Consider the following 13,296-nt stretch of genomic DNA (forward strand, 5'->3'; position numbering starts at 1 on the left):
GTTCTCTCACAGTCTGTGGCATGGGAGTGCTTGAGATGGCCTGTGCTCTTTGTGGTGCAATCTTTCTTCCATGTTGGGATATCAGTTGGCCAATGTAGAGTACCTGTTCCTGACAGTATTGTATTTTTTCCATGTCTACCTTATACCCCTTTTCAGCCAATATAGTCAACATTTTTAACGAGTCCTCTCTGCATTTACTTTCGTTTATACTGCAAATTATTATGTCATCCACATATTGTAACACTGTGCTTTCCACCTCAACGTTACCCAAATCCATCTGTATTACTCTATTGAAAATTGAGGGTGATTCACAATACCCTTGTGGTAACCTGGTATGTTTCCATTTAGTATTTCGGTAAGTGAAACTTGTTAAATCTTGTGAGTCGGGGTGTAATGGTATTGAGAAAAATGCATTTTTAAGATCTATTACTGTAAATCGTGATGCCTCTGCTGGAATGCCACACAATATTGTGGCCGGGTTTGCTGTTACTGGATATTCTGCTTCCACTATGTTGTTCAAGGGCCTTAGGTCCTGTATGAAGCGCCAAGACCCCCCTTTAGCCTTGCGCACTGGGTACACAGCCGTGTTACATGGTGATTCTGAGGGGACCAATATGCCATTGTTTATAAGGGCCGTTATAGTTTGATATATGCCCTCATCTGCCTCTTTTGACAATGGGTACTGTTTTACTCTTGGTAGTATTGCACCTTTTTTCAATTTTATCCGTACACCCCCTATGCTTTTAATGCATCCTACGTCATAAGGGCTAATGGTCCATAATGATTTGGGCACCTTTGACATATCCTCCTTAAAGAAAGGGACTGGGGTGCATGCAGGTGCCTCAAGTGCCATAGCAATTTTCTGCGCTATTTGTTTGTTAGCCACTCGTAACCATATTTCTACACTCATCATGAACACCATTTCCCCCTCCTCCTTTTCTTCTGAAAACAGTTCCTCATCTGACACCTGGGTCAACCTACATCCTTCTGCTAGTGCTATCACTGCCCTCCATGCTCTTCCTTCTTTGTCTTGGGCGTGCACAGCAATATACTCAGCTGTTGTAATAATGCTTTCAATGTCTATTGCAAACACCTTTCCTTCTTGTTCATTAACAGGTGTTTCTGGTCGGAACAGATAAGCTGCTGGCCTCCTCCATATTTTCCCTTCTATCCCTGGCATCCATGCAAATGCCATGTCTGTTCCATACTGGAATATCTCGCCATCTACTGGTTCCGCCCTAATTGCTGTCTGCCCACAGTATGCTTGCATAATCTGTCGTGCTGCTAGCATGTTAATCCCTGGAGTAGAGCAAATTATACCATCCTCTGTAAAGGATATTGTCATATTTAACCTATTCATTATGTCCCTCCCCAGTATATTTACTGGTGAGGCACTATAATACAAGAGTGGAACTGACAGATCGTAATCTCCGATAGATAAGGGAACGTTATCAGTAAAAGGAACCAATCCTTTAGCCCCAGAAAATCCTTGGGTGTTCATGGCTTCGCCTGACATCTTAAATTTACCTTCCCTTATGCAAGACCGGGTTGCCCCGGTGTCAACAAGGAATGATAACTTTTTGTCACCTATCGTTACCTCTATGCGTGGCTCCTCCGCACTATTAGGTGTTACTGACAGGATGGGACACACCAAGGCCGTCTGTGGGCTGTCCTATTGGGGGTACAATGATTGGCCATTTCCTGTGTAAGGGTTGTGTCCCAATACCGTCACCCTACCCAATTGCGTTTGTTCAGTTTGGGGTTGTTGTGTTATCACTACTTGTTGTTGTGGCAGTGGCTGTTGTTGTGTTAATTGCTGTTGCTGCAGTGGCTGTTGTTGTGTTAATTGCTGTTGTTGTATGCCCTGCTGTTCTTGTGGTGGCCTAGGTTGTGCCTGCTCATTCCATGCTGGTGTTCCTGGCCTGACCCTACACGTGTGTGACATGTGTCCTAGTAGTCCACAACTCCAACACACGGGTGGTTCTCTGTTTTGCCATGGGAAGCTCCCTGTGTTGTCCTGGTATACCGGTTGCCCTGTGGGGTAGGAACTTCCAACTCCCCCCACCTGCTGTTGGGTATTATATCCGTATCCTCTCCCTCTCATAAATCCTCCTCTCCCCCTGTTATAACCATAATACCCAGCTCCTTGCATTTGGTACCCTCCTCCCACGTTTGGTGCGTGTAATTGTAGTGGCGGCATTTGCTGTATTATACTTTGTGGAGGTGCTATTAGAGCTGGATCTTGTGCAGCCACTACTTGTGTGGGGCTTTGGGCCATTGTTGTGGGCGCAGTTATTAGTGCCCCTTCCATTGTGTATTTAGTTAGTTTTTTCTGTACTAGTTTGGCCTCTTCTGTTTTCCTGTCCTCTTCCTTTTGTTTCATTTTTCCTTGCCATATCCTGCAGTGGTGTACTATTGTCAGCTGTATTTCAGGCCATGGTTTTACTTCCATTCCCACTACTTTCTTTAGTTGTTTCTGAACTCCTTCTGGGAGCCCTTGTACTAGTATATGATAAAATATGGCTGGTGTTTTATCCCATTGTTCTCTAGTTTCCATGCGCCACTTCTCTTGAATATCCTGTATATAATCAACAGGATCCTCATTCTCACGCATCTTACGGGAAGTAATTGCTCCTATGTCTGATGTGTCTGGGTACTGTACCCTCAGTGCCTGCCATAGCGCATGTCTGCAGTTTGCAAATGGCGCCCCATCATGCGATGTGTTCGTTATTGTTATCCCATGGAATCCTGCTCTCTTCCAGATGTCGTCCGCTCTATCCCCTAATATTGATATTAACAGGCCTTTCACATCTCCTACTGCTAGTTTCTGCCCTGCGGTGTGTTTTTCCATTTCATATATCCACTTACCCGCACCTCCACTTAGTGATGGGAGCCTACATTTTATATTTTCTTTATCCGTATGCTTCCATGGTACATACTGCGGTCTAACCCCTCCTCTCTCCAACAGTGGCATTAAGTTGTGTCTTGTGTCACCCTTTATGTTCCATAATATTGAGTCCTCACACCCCTCCTCCTCCCCCATTTCCTTTACCACTTCAAATTCTTCCTTACTACCCCTCCTCCTACCTACCTCTCCGTCCCTTCCCCTTGTTTCGTCATCTCCTGTGTTTAATATGGGTATGTTTATCTGTCTGCCTTGCCTGCGGCTAGGAAGGTCTCTAAGCCGGCATGCATAGGGAGTCACTTCGTCCATGAAGGGTGCAAGCTTTATTGTGCGCAGCGTGCGTGTGGTGGTTGAGCATGTAGGGTGCGATGGGGGAGGGCGTGATGGAGATGGCGATGGTGTGGCTTCATGGGTTTGTTTTTCCACTAGTTGTTGCACCCTCTCCTCACTTTGTTCCAGCTCCTCCCTTCTCTTACGGATCCATGGCGAGTCCATGTTTGTTCTAGTGAGGTACAGCTTATCTAAGCTTTCCCTTTCACTCTTTCTTCCTACCCTCTCTACTCCTTCTTCCTCCTTACTGCAAAAATCAGTCATAGATGGTATCCCCCACTCTGTTTCTTTCCCTTTTACTGTTACTGTTTCTAAGTCTATTAGCTCCATTTCTCCTCTTCCTTTGTTACCAACTGTTCCCCCTGATGTTGATGTTGTTGCTACTTCTCTACTTCTATATACATCCCCCCATTTTTCACTCTCCTTATTTCTCCCTCCTCTTTCCCCTTCACTCCTATCCTCCATTTCCCTACTATTTTCCTCCCTTTTCCTTTTTAATTCCTCCATTACTTCGTTGCTCATCTGTTCCAATATTCTTTCATCTTCTTTCTTTCTTTCCCATTTCACCCTTTCTCTTTCTATTGCTTTCTCTTCTTCATATTTCTTAGCTGCCTCTGATACTACCCTCCTCCTCCATATTTCCAATTCCCTTTCCTTGTCCTCTTCTTCCTTCTTTTTTTCTCTCAACACTACTCTTGACACCCTTTCTGCTGCTGCTCTTACCCTTCCATCTTCTATCCTTTGCTCCTCATTTCGTTCCCTTAATTTGTCCAATTCGTTTTTACCCTCTTTCCTTTTCCTCACTCTCTCTTTTTCCCCCTTCTCAAGCTGTGTTAGTAATTCATTCTGCTCATCCCTTAGCTTTGCCAATTTTTCCTCCAAAATCTCTTCTCTTTGTCGTAGTAGCTCCTCCCCCTTCATCTCACTCTCCCTTGTATTATCCTCGCCTGTTCTCTTTACTGCCTCCCTTTCTTCTCCCGTTAGTGAACCCCGTAATTTTAATAATATCTGTGCAGCTACCCACTCATCATGTCCTATCTCTACAATCTGCTCTTCTCCAATCCTCCCCTCCCCCACTATCTTCCTGTGAGCCACATATGGTGGAGGGCTGTATGCCGGGTTCGAGTATCCTTCAGCCGCCCTTAACTGTCCTATTTCTCCTAGTTCTCTTAAAGGGTACAACCCTTCTCCCTCTGTTTTCACTCCCGGTGCTATGGGTATCTCGTTGCTCGGTTCCTTTTTTATGTCTTCTAATTTATCAATCTTTTCTCTTCCCCCTCCTTCATTCTCCTCATTCTTTTTCCTTTCACACCCCTTTTCCCCATCCGTTCCCTCTTTCATAATCTCCTTTACTTCCGGTGTTTCTCCCATAGAAAACATTCCATTTGGTCCTGGTCGGGATCCCTGGAACATCCTCCATAAGTTAAACACCTCCATATGGCTCGCCAACTTCTTCCCCTTGTATGTATTGTGCAGATGGTTTAGCAATGAATGTTGGGCATATGGATCGAAACTACCATTAGGCGGCCATGGTGTTAACATTTTGTTATCCGTCCCCTGGGTCCACTCTATGCTGTACTTAATTAATTTCTCCCTATGGGGTGGCAGTGTGGTGCATATGTGTTGTAGTGGGGTAGTGAGGGTGTTCCCCCACCCCCCCGACCCTGTCCCATATGACATAGTTGTGCCCCACTTATTACTCCTCCCTTCGCTATCAGTTTGCAATTTACAACCTTATATTGTTTACCTGGCCCCGTAAGTGTGGGGACTTACGACAATCCTTTACAAATTATGTAATAATAATAATTTAAAAAAACAAAAAATAATAAAACACAAATATATATATATGTATAATTTTGTATTGTATATTCCTTCCCCTACGGCCCCCTGCGGCCGAAGCACACGCAGCCCCCTGTGACTGCGTACCCCTTACGACGATCTTATACAGTCGTCCTTATTCCTCGTTCTCCTCCCCCTTTTACATTTGCCGTGGCCGGCGTTCTCCGTGCTCAGCCACGCCCCTCTCCCCTTCTCTTCCAATCCACTCGTTTATTGTTTATCTTCGTATCCGCTCCCTCATCATTTTTCTCTTCCCCACCACTTTCAAAACTCAATGTTCCTTGTGCTCGTGATATCCTATAAAATCCCTACTGGTGACGTCACCGATGTCTTTACGCTACTAGTACATTCTCATTATTAATTTCAAAATACACTTGCAATTTACCCCCGCTAACCCTACAGCTGTCTTCCTGTCTCTCCTGGAACAAGGTAATCTCATCAATAATATAATCGGACTGCACACGCTGCGTCGCCTCGCGTGTGATACGCCCCTCAACAGGAGGGCTTAACCAGCCAATTATCTTCCGTATTTGGCAACTATGCAACTAGCTACCCCCTACAGGGAAACGTCATCTACCTATCGAGTTTCTTGCTCGACCAATAGGAAACCTCATCTACCTATCGAGTTTCTTGCTCGAACAATAGGAAACCTCATCTACCTATCGAGTTTCTTGCTCGAACAATAGGGAACCTCATCTACTCATTGATCAATAAATGCCAAATTGTAGGAAACCACACACGCCCACCCCTACACGTTAGTCGCGATTTAGGCCAATCAGTGTCTACGAGCGGCCACACGTGATGTTTCGTGCTCCGCCCCCCTCTTTCGCGTGACTGCTCTCGCACTCTTTTCACTCCCTTTCATTCCATTGCCAACACTATATTGTCAAACCTTCGCCGCGCACCTGTGCAACACCTCCCTCCTCCCTTATTTAATTCCTCCCCCCTCCCTCACAATTTCGCATTGCTCGTTGTGTGTGTCATGCTCACCAAGTTCTCTCGATGCAGGGCCGCTCGACTGCGTGCACCCCTCCAAGCGGCTCGCCACCTCCCCTCGTCTGGACCACGTCTGGACACTCGCCAACCGCGGGCGGGATACTTCTCAACCGGCTCCCGAGGGCCAATATCCGGATTGCGCTGTCCGGTCTTCTCGCAGCTCCGCGATGGTCCTGTAGTCCTCAGAAGGGGGCAACGGCAGAGGGGGCCGCGCCGCCGGGCCTCCTCGCAACCGGAGTGCCTGGAAAAAGTAAAAATAAAAGTCGATCTTAAACAGATCTCAGCAGTGCCTCCAACTTGTCGGGGGGGAATTCTGCCGGGGTCGGCCGGACCGTCCGCAGACCTCCAGGCAGGGAGGCCCCAACTCCTCCCGTGTGTATCCCAGATAAGATGAGATAGAGTATGAGACGCACACAAGGAGCAAGGTGACTCTGCTGTTTATTAGACAAAACGGCAGGGATGGGTCAAGGAGCGCACGCGTTCGTCCTGACACACACTCAATCGTGGGGCTCGCAGGCCCTTTTTACTGTATTATGACGCGCTACTTGCGTCACTTCAGAAAGTTAACAAAAAACCTATCGCCACTCTTAATTGGGTGTTCGAGTGGTAGGGTTAGTATAGCACACATATAGAGAAAGATATTAGTGGACAAGGTGTAGTCAGGTGGTATATCTGGGTTGTCCCTACAATTAGATACATGAAAATTGTTACATGAAGGCTCCTGAGGATTGGATAAATGTGCTGGCGTCAGTGATAAGAGCCCCATGTTCTGATTGGTGCGCCCGTGAGCTTCCCAGCCTGGGACCACCGTCGTTCCCAGCTCTCGGTGTACCTGTAAGTTGCAACAATGTTTCACTTATGGGTACATGCAGACAATGTGAGGACTTATTCATAGCTAGACGGGGTACCGTTCCCACTGTTGCAGATGTCCATTGAGCCTTTCAAGTGTATCTGCCAGTGTCTCGTAGCGAGGGATCCAGACGCCTCTGTTCTCCCGGGTTTGGCATCTCGTCAGGTTCGGCTGGATCACGTGGGGAGGGACCGTGAAAGAGGCATAATTCTGCACAATTAATATTGTTTTTCTACTGTGCGTCTGGTTTAATTTGTCGGTGTGACTTTAACGTTGGTGCGCGGAGTGCGAGGTTGCAACATCGTGCCTTTGATGATTTGCTCTTGGAACGTGGGTTTGCAACATTGCGACCTTGGCTGGTTGCTTCGCCAAGCTCATTCTGCAGGATCAGCAACTGACTCTTGTCTTGTTGATGTCCACGGGAGCTCTTGTTTGAGGCCTACTTTGGCCCGGTGCATAAGTTGTCCGTTTGGTGCACAGGTGCTTTAGGTTATAGGAGCATATAATTCCATAATCAGTATTGTCTTTATTATATTTCTCATGGTGGTAACTGGTTTCAAAGAGAAGCGTGAGCAAGCTAGTAAAAAGTTCATGACGCGTCTTGCGTTTCTGCATTCTGAAAGCCTATATAAAAATAATAAAGATGCACGTCCGTGAATATGCCTGTCGCCTACGTCATAGCACTGAGTATATTCTTCGTGTAGGTTGGTGTGGGAATGTCCAGTGTGTATATTTGTACAGATGTGCTTCCCGTTGTCTAGGTCGTCATGACATCTCTAACGACGTGTAGATTTTAGTCTAGTTGATCCGCGCCGCAGGTGTCGGCATGGCCAGTGCGGGCTGCTGGGCAAGCAGATGGACACATCCGTATGTTCCTGTACCAGGGTATCTGGTCGTCTGGTAAATGGGCAAACTCTTCTCGTGGCGGGTGTTTGGGTCGTGACCCTCTAGGCCAAGCGCGAGAGGTGAAGGACGGGAGCCTGGTTTTCCATTCTCCCACTTCAGAGACATGGTTCACGGCCAGCTCTGTCACCAGCTTTGACACACTCCTACCCGACGGTTACAAGATCCTCTCTGTGCCCAGGCCCAACCGTGCGGGGGGAGGTGTGGCCCTTATCTTCCTGAGTGGATTCCTGCCACTGTTACTCCCACGCAGACCTACTCCTCCTTTGAATGCCTTGTCTGCCGACTCTCTCTCTCTCTTAGCCATTCCCTTACCGTGGCTACTATCTATCGGCCACCTGGTCAAATTTCCTCCTTCCTCTCTGAGTGGGCGGACCTCTCCTCCTCACTCCTGTCCTCAACCACTCAACTCCTCTTTCTTGGAGACTTCAACATCCACCTGGATGCCTCCTGTCCCCCCTCTGAACTCTTTCGCAACCTCTGCGACTCTCTCTCACTCTCTATTCTCCCGTCTGGGCCGACTCATTCTGCAGGGCACACTCTTGATGCCCTGATCTCCTCTGACCTTCCCCTCTCTGTCCCTCTCTCCACTCCTCTCTCCTGGAGTGATCACTTTCTCCTCTCCTCCCACCTCACCCTCCCTACCCCACAGGCAAAGCCACCCCCATCACTGCCACCTTCCTTCTCGGTCATGCGACCCATGAAGCGCGTGTCAGTTGAGGCTTTCGCTGCCACCTTCTTGCCCCCTCCTAACCCTCCGGCTGACTCCCACCCTGACACAGCCCTCTCCACTCTCCACTCTGCTATATCTGATACTCTTGATATCCTTGCCCCTGTCATGAGAATCCGCCTGAAGCCCAAAGCCAAATGTAACTCCTCGTATGACTCGGATCTCGTCACCCTTAAACGCAAGTGCAGGGTGGCAGAGAGGAAATGGCGTGCTTCATGTTCATCCTCTGACAAACTGGCCTGTCGCCTGCTCCAAAGGCAATACCGGCTCTCCGTTCTCACCAAGAAGAGAGCCCTTATCCAAGCCTGCATCTCTGCGGCATCTAACAATTCGGCCAAACTCTTTAAAATCTGCAAGGAGCTGGCCAACCCTGCTGCACCTCTCCTGTCCCCTCCCAGGCCCTCTGCACGGCACTGGCCTCTCACTTCATTTCAAAAACTCAGGACATCCTGTCCTCACTCTCCTCCTATAACCTCCCCCCCTCTATTCCCTGCCCTTCCTCTGGCTCTTCTGCAGCCACCCCTCCTCTCTCCTTCTCTTCCTTTCCCCTTTTTTCTGCTGACGAGGTTTCAAGACAAGTCCAATCTATGAAAGTCTCGTCAAAACAGGTCCACCCCTGTTCCTCCAAAACTATCAAGGACCACATTGACTCCTTGGCTCCTGCCCTTGCTGACTTCTGCAATCACTCCTTCGCCTCTGGAGTCTTCCCATCCCCTCTCAAGCACTCCCTTGTGAACCCCCTTCTTAAGAAACCCTCTTCTGACCCTTCCTGCCCAGCTAACTATCGCCCAATCTCTATCACTCCCTTCCTGGGCAAGCTCCTGGAGAAACTAGCCATCTCCCAGCTTAATCTCCATGCTGAATGTTTTGGTAGTCTTCATGACCATCAGTCTGGCTTCAGAGCTGCCAGAAGCACAGAAACTGATCTCCTGAACATCCATGAGGACCTGCTCTCGAACCTTGACTCTAACATTCCATGTGTTCTCATTTTGCTTGATCTCTCTTCTGCCTTTGATACTGTCAACCATACCATCCTGCTCAACCGTCTCCGTGATAACCTCGGTATCACTGGTCAGGCTCTGGCGTGGCTGACCTCTTTCCTCTCAAATCGACCCTCCCAGGTCCAACTGGGGTCTTTCCTCTCTGACATCTTCTTCTCTACCTGTGGTGTCCCCCAGGGATCTAACCTCTCTCCCTGGCTGTTCAACCAGTATCTGTCACTTCTCGCCCACCACATTGCCGCTCTCTGCCCCTACTTTCAGTCCTATGCGGATGATACCCAGCTCATTTTCAGGCTATCCTCGGCCTCCTCTTCTCCTTCCCTTATCTCTGACTGTCTTTCTGCTATCCAGGAATGGTGTGCCGCCAACGACCTCTGCCTTAATGCCAGTAAGACTGAGATTCTACTCATCGGCACTCCCACTCCCTCCTTCCCTGCTGCTCTCTGGCCGGCCTCTCTGGGCCCTCTTCCTGCTCCTACCTGCAAGGCAAAAAACCTTGAGGTCATCTTTGACACCACACTCTCCTTCTCTCCTCACATATCCGACGTATCTAAGAAGTCACACTACCAGCTACACCTCCTCAGAGGTATCCTTCCTTTCCTCTCCTTCCCCCAGGAGCTCACTGTCTCTAGAGCCCTGGTTCTCTCTAAGCTGGACTACTGTAACAGCCTCTATCTAAATCTGCCCGCCTCTACTCTCCGCCCTTTGCAACTCATCCAGAACAGGACTGCAAGACTTGTCCTTGGCCTCAAGCCCAGGGACCGTATCTCTCCAAGACTGAAATCACTACACTGGCTCCCAGTGACTGCGAGGATCAAGTTCAAAACCCTCTGCATTGTCCACAAGGCCGTCTGGGGCCTTGGGCCAAAATACCTTCAACTCTCTCTTCCTAAATATCTTCCTTCTCGAGCTCTTCACTCATCCGCCTCCAACTCCCTCAGGGTCAGCCGCTTCTCCAAACAACGAGTTGGGGGCAGATCTCTTTCCACTGCAGGGGCCTCCCTCTGGAACAGCCTTCCTGCCTCCCTGAAACTTGAGGAGAACCACCTCCGGTTCCGGAAGCACCTCAAAACCTTACTCTTTGCCTCCGCTTTCTCTCCCCCTCTCCCCTGCTAATACTACTGAAACTGCACTGAATCTGCAACTGGGCCATTCACCGTTCTCAGCCCAGTCACTCTCCCCTGCACTGCCTCCACGGCAACCCCTGCACTACGGGACTGTGTCTGTATCCATACAGCCCCCCTTCCCAGCACTTGTCTGCACTTACCTCGCACTTGCCACCAGCTGGCCCTTGTTATTTATCCTGTATGCTGTATGCTAATAACCCTGTACTGCACTTTCCCCTCTCCCTTTCCCCCATGCACTTTTCCCTTCCCATCTACCCTTGCACTTGCTCAATCTGAATGACACCTGGCCTAGTAAGATCGTTGTCTGTCTCCCCTTCTTTCCCCCCCTGCCTCGTCGCGCCTTGAAACACTTGTGTATAGGCGCGTTACAAATGCCTTGTCATATCATATCATATCTGTCTTTCTCTTTATTAAGACATGTTTCATCTTGGTGGACAAGTAGCACATTGAAAATAATCGTATGTGCACAACTCTCTTAAAATGCCTGTGCATTGGGAGCTGAGAATGTGTACAGCCCTCCTTTATCTCATTGGGAGCTGAGAATGTGTACAGCCATCGTTTATCTCCAGATGGCTGTTGGACCCCAATGGAGTGACTGATGCTGCTGCTTTAATCCCCACATCCAAATCCTTAGGCTGTCTGAATCAGGACAACGCAGAATAAATGCTTCAACGTTACAAACATTTTAATGTTAGGGAGAATGTTGTGAAAAATTACCGGACATGTCCACTCTCCTGAGCAAGTATGAAAGCCATTTCTGCCCCGGGAATCATCCGGTGTATGAATGGCTTTCATTATTGTTCCTCTGGAGATTCGCCCTGCTTGCACAGCTGATCTCCCAAGGAAAAAATGAAAACAAAATGAAAAAAGGTGGTAACTTTTGCATGTTTATGGCGGCGACCGGGAGATGGGAGGAGCGCCGGGACCAGAGAACAGGGCCCTGGTCCTGCAGGTAAGTCGAGATGGAGGAAGGGGGTGGGAAAGGGGATTAAGCCATTTGGGGGGAGGGGGAGGTTGGGAGGCAACAGGGAGAGGATCCCTGTTGCTTCCCCACATTAACAACAACTAAAATGGTGCCACCAAGGAACGGGCCTCGGGTGGTGGGTACAGCGCAGGTGGTGGGGTGAATGTCTATTCTCGCCCGCTGTTGCAGCCAGCTGATTGGCTGAGCACCCTTTACAAAGAGTAAGGGCTACAAAGGGTTTTGATTTTGCAAATCAAAATTCAGGCCTCCTGCTAGGATTGCCATGCATCTTGATGGCTAACAGGATGCCTAATTCAACTCTTCCACAGTCCTCCTGAGCTGATCACCAATTCCTTTAGTGTGAAATTGTGTTTTGTAGTCTCCTGGCTATCATCACAGGTGCTCTGAGAGAAGTGTAGTACTAATCTCAACCTGCTGCTCAAAAAGACACGTTGTCCACGCTGGTTTTCTAATCAAGTGTGTTCTCTTCTCTGAGAAATGTATATTATGTGATTAAGGGGTACAAACGATGAATTTCAAAATGTGTGTGGGGTTTTAAGTGAGATTTGTCAGAGTATACACTCTTTCGGTAGAGTGCGTTACAGTATGTATCATGAGCATTATCAGTAGGTTTTTCAATGCAGATACAGCTAGTGCGTAGCAAAGCTGAGAGCTCAGTAGTGGGTGAACTAATCAAACCAACTTCACCTGTTGTTTGTTCGTCTAAGGAATGGCCTCCTTGATTGGGGTTAGGGCTTTGGGGCGGCACTTTAACGGTTAAGGCTTATTTTCTGGGCCATCAATGTCTGCTGAAAATAATAGGTAAGCCCAATGGTGTCTGGCGAGGGTATCCAGCCAGGTCTCCCAGAAATGTATTCCTTAACATTGAGCTTGTTGCCATTTATGTGGCCGATGTACTTTGTGTGTATTTCTCATTACAGAATATAGACTGGTTGGGGCCCCTTTCAAAGTCAAATCAAATAGCATCTTCTTTGCCACCATTGCACATATAGTTTGCGTCTCGTTATTGTATGTCCACTACATATCAAGGCGGTATAAACTGGTTCCCATACCAATAACCTTTTACTTCAGACAGACTTTCTCAATACATTACACTTTGAAAGTGAATGCTGTCTCGAAGCATGTTGAGAGTGGAAAAACATTTTGTACTCGGACCCTCCCAAACATTGATACATTTGTAACTGGAGGATAATTTGAGAGATTCCCAGAAAATGATTGATGCAGTGACACAAAATAACAAGCTAAAAGCGTGAGTACAATATATCTAGGCAACAATTGGTATAAAAGTGGCAGAGTGGCCATCCCATTACTGTTACAGTGAACTCCTCTTACACATACAACTACTAGCATTACCAGGTCTGTTAAAGGTATTACCATCTTGATTGATTCTTCCCGCAATGTTAAGGATAACAATAGTACTCCACAGTGAAGCAGAGCTGTTATGTTGACAATACATTGATTATTTGAATGAACCCTTTTAGGAATGTGCGGTTAAGGCAATTAAAATCACACACTTGTAGTAAAGTATGAAATTTCAAAGCAAGGACGAAATATTTTGCTAATTCATCTTATAAAAGAAGCACAATAAAAACTCTTTTTAACTTACTCTTAACTTTCTGCATACTTCTTT

This window comes from Ambystoma mexicanum, chromosome 4p (assembly GCF_040938575.1).
Source record: "Ambystoma mexicanum isolate Mex_15411 chromosome 4p, UKY_AmexF1_1, whole genome shotgun sequence".
Lineage (NCBI taxonomy): Eukaryota > Metazoa > Chordata > Amphibia > Caudata > Ambystomatidae > Ambystoma > Ambystoma mexicanum.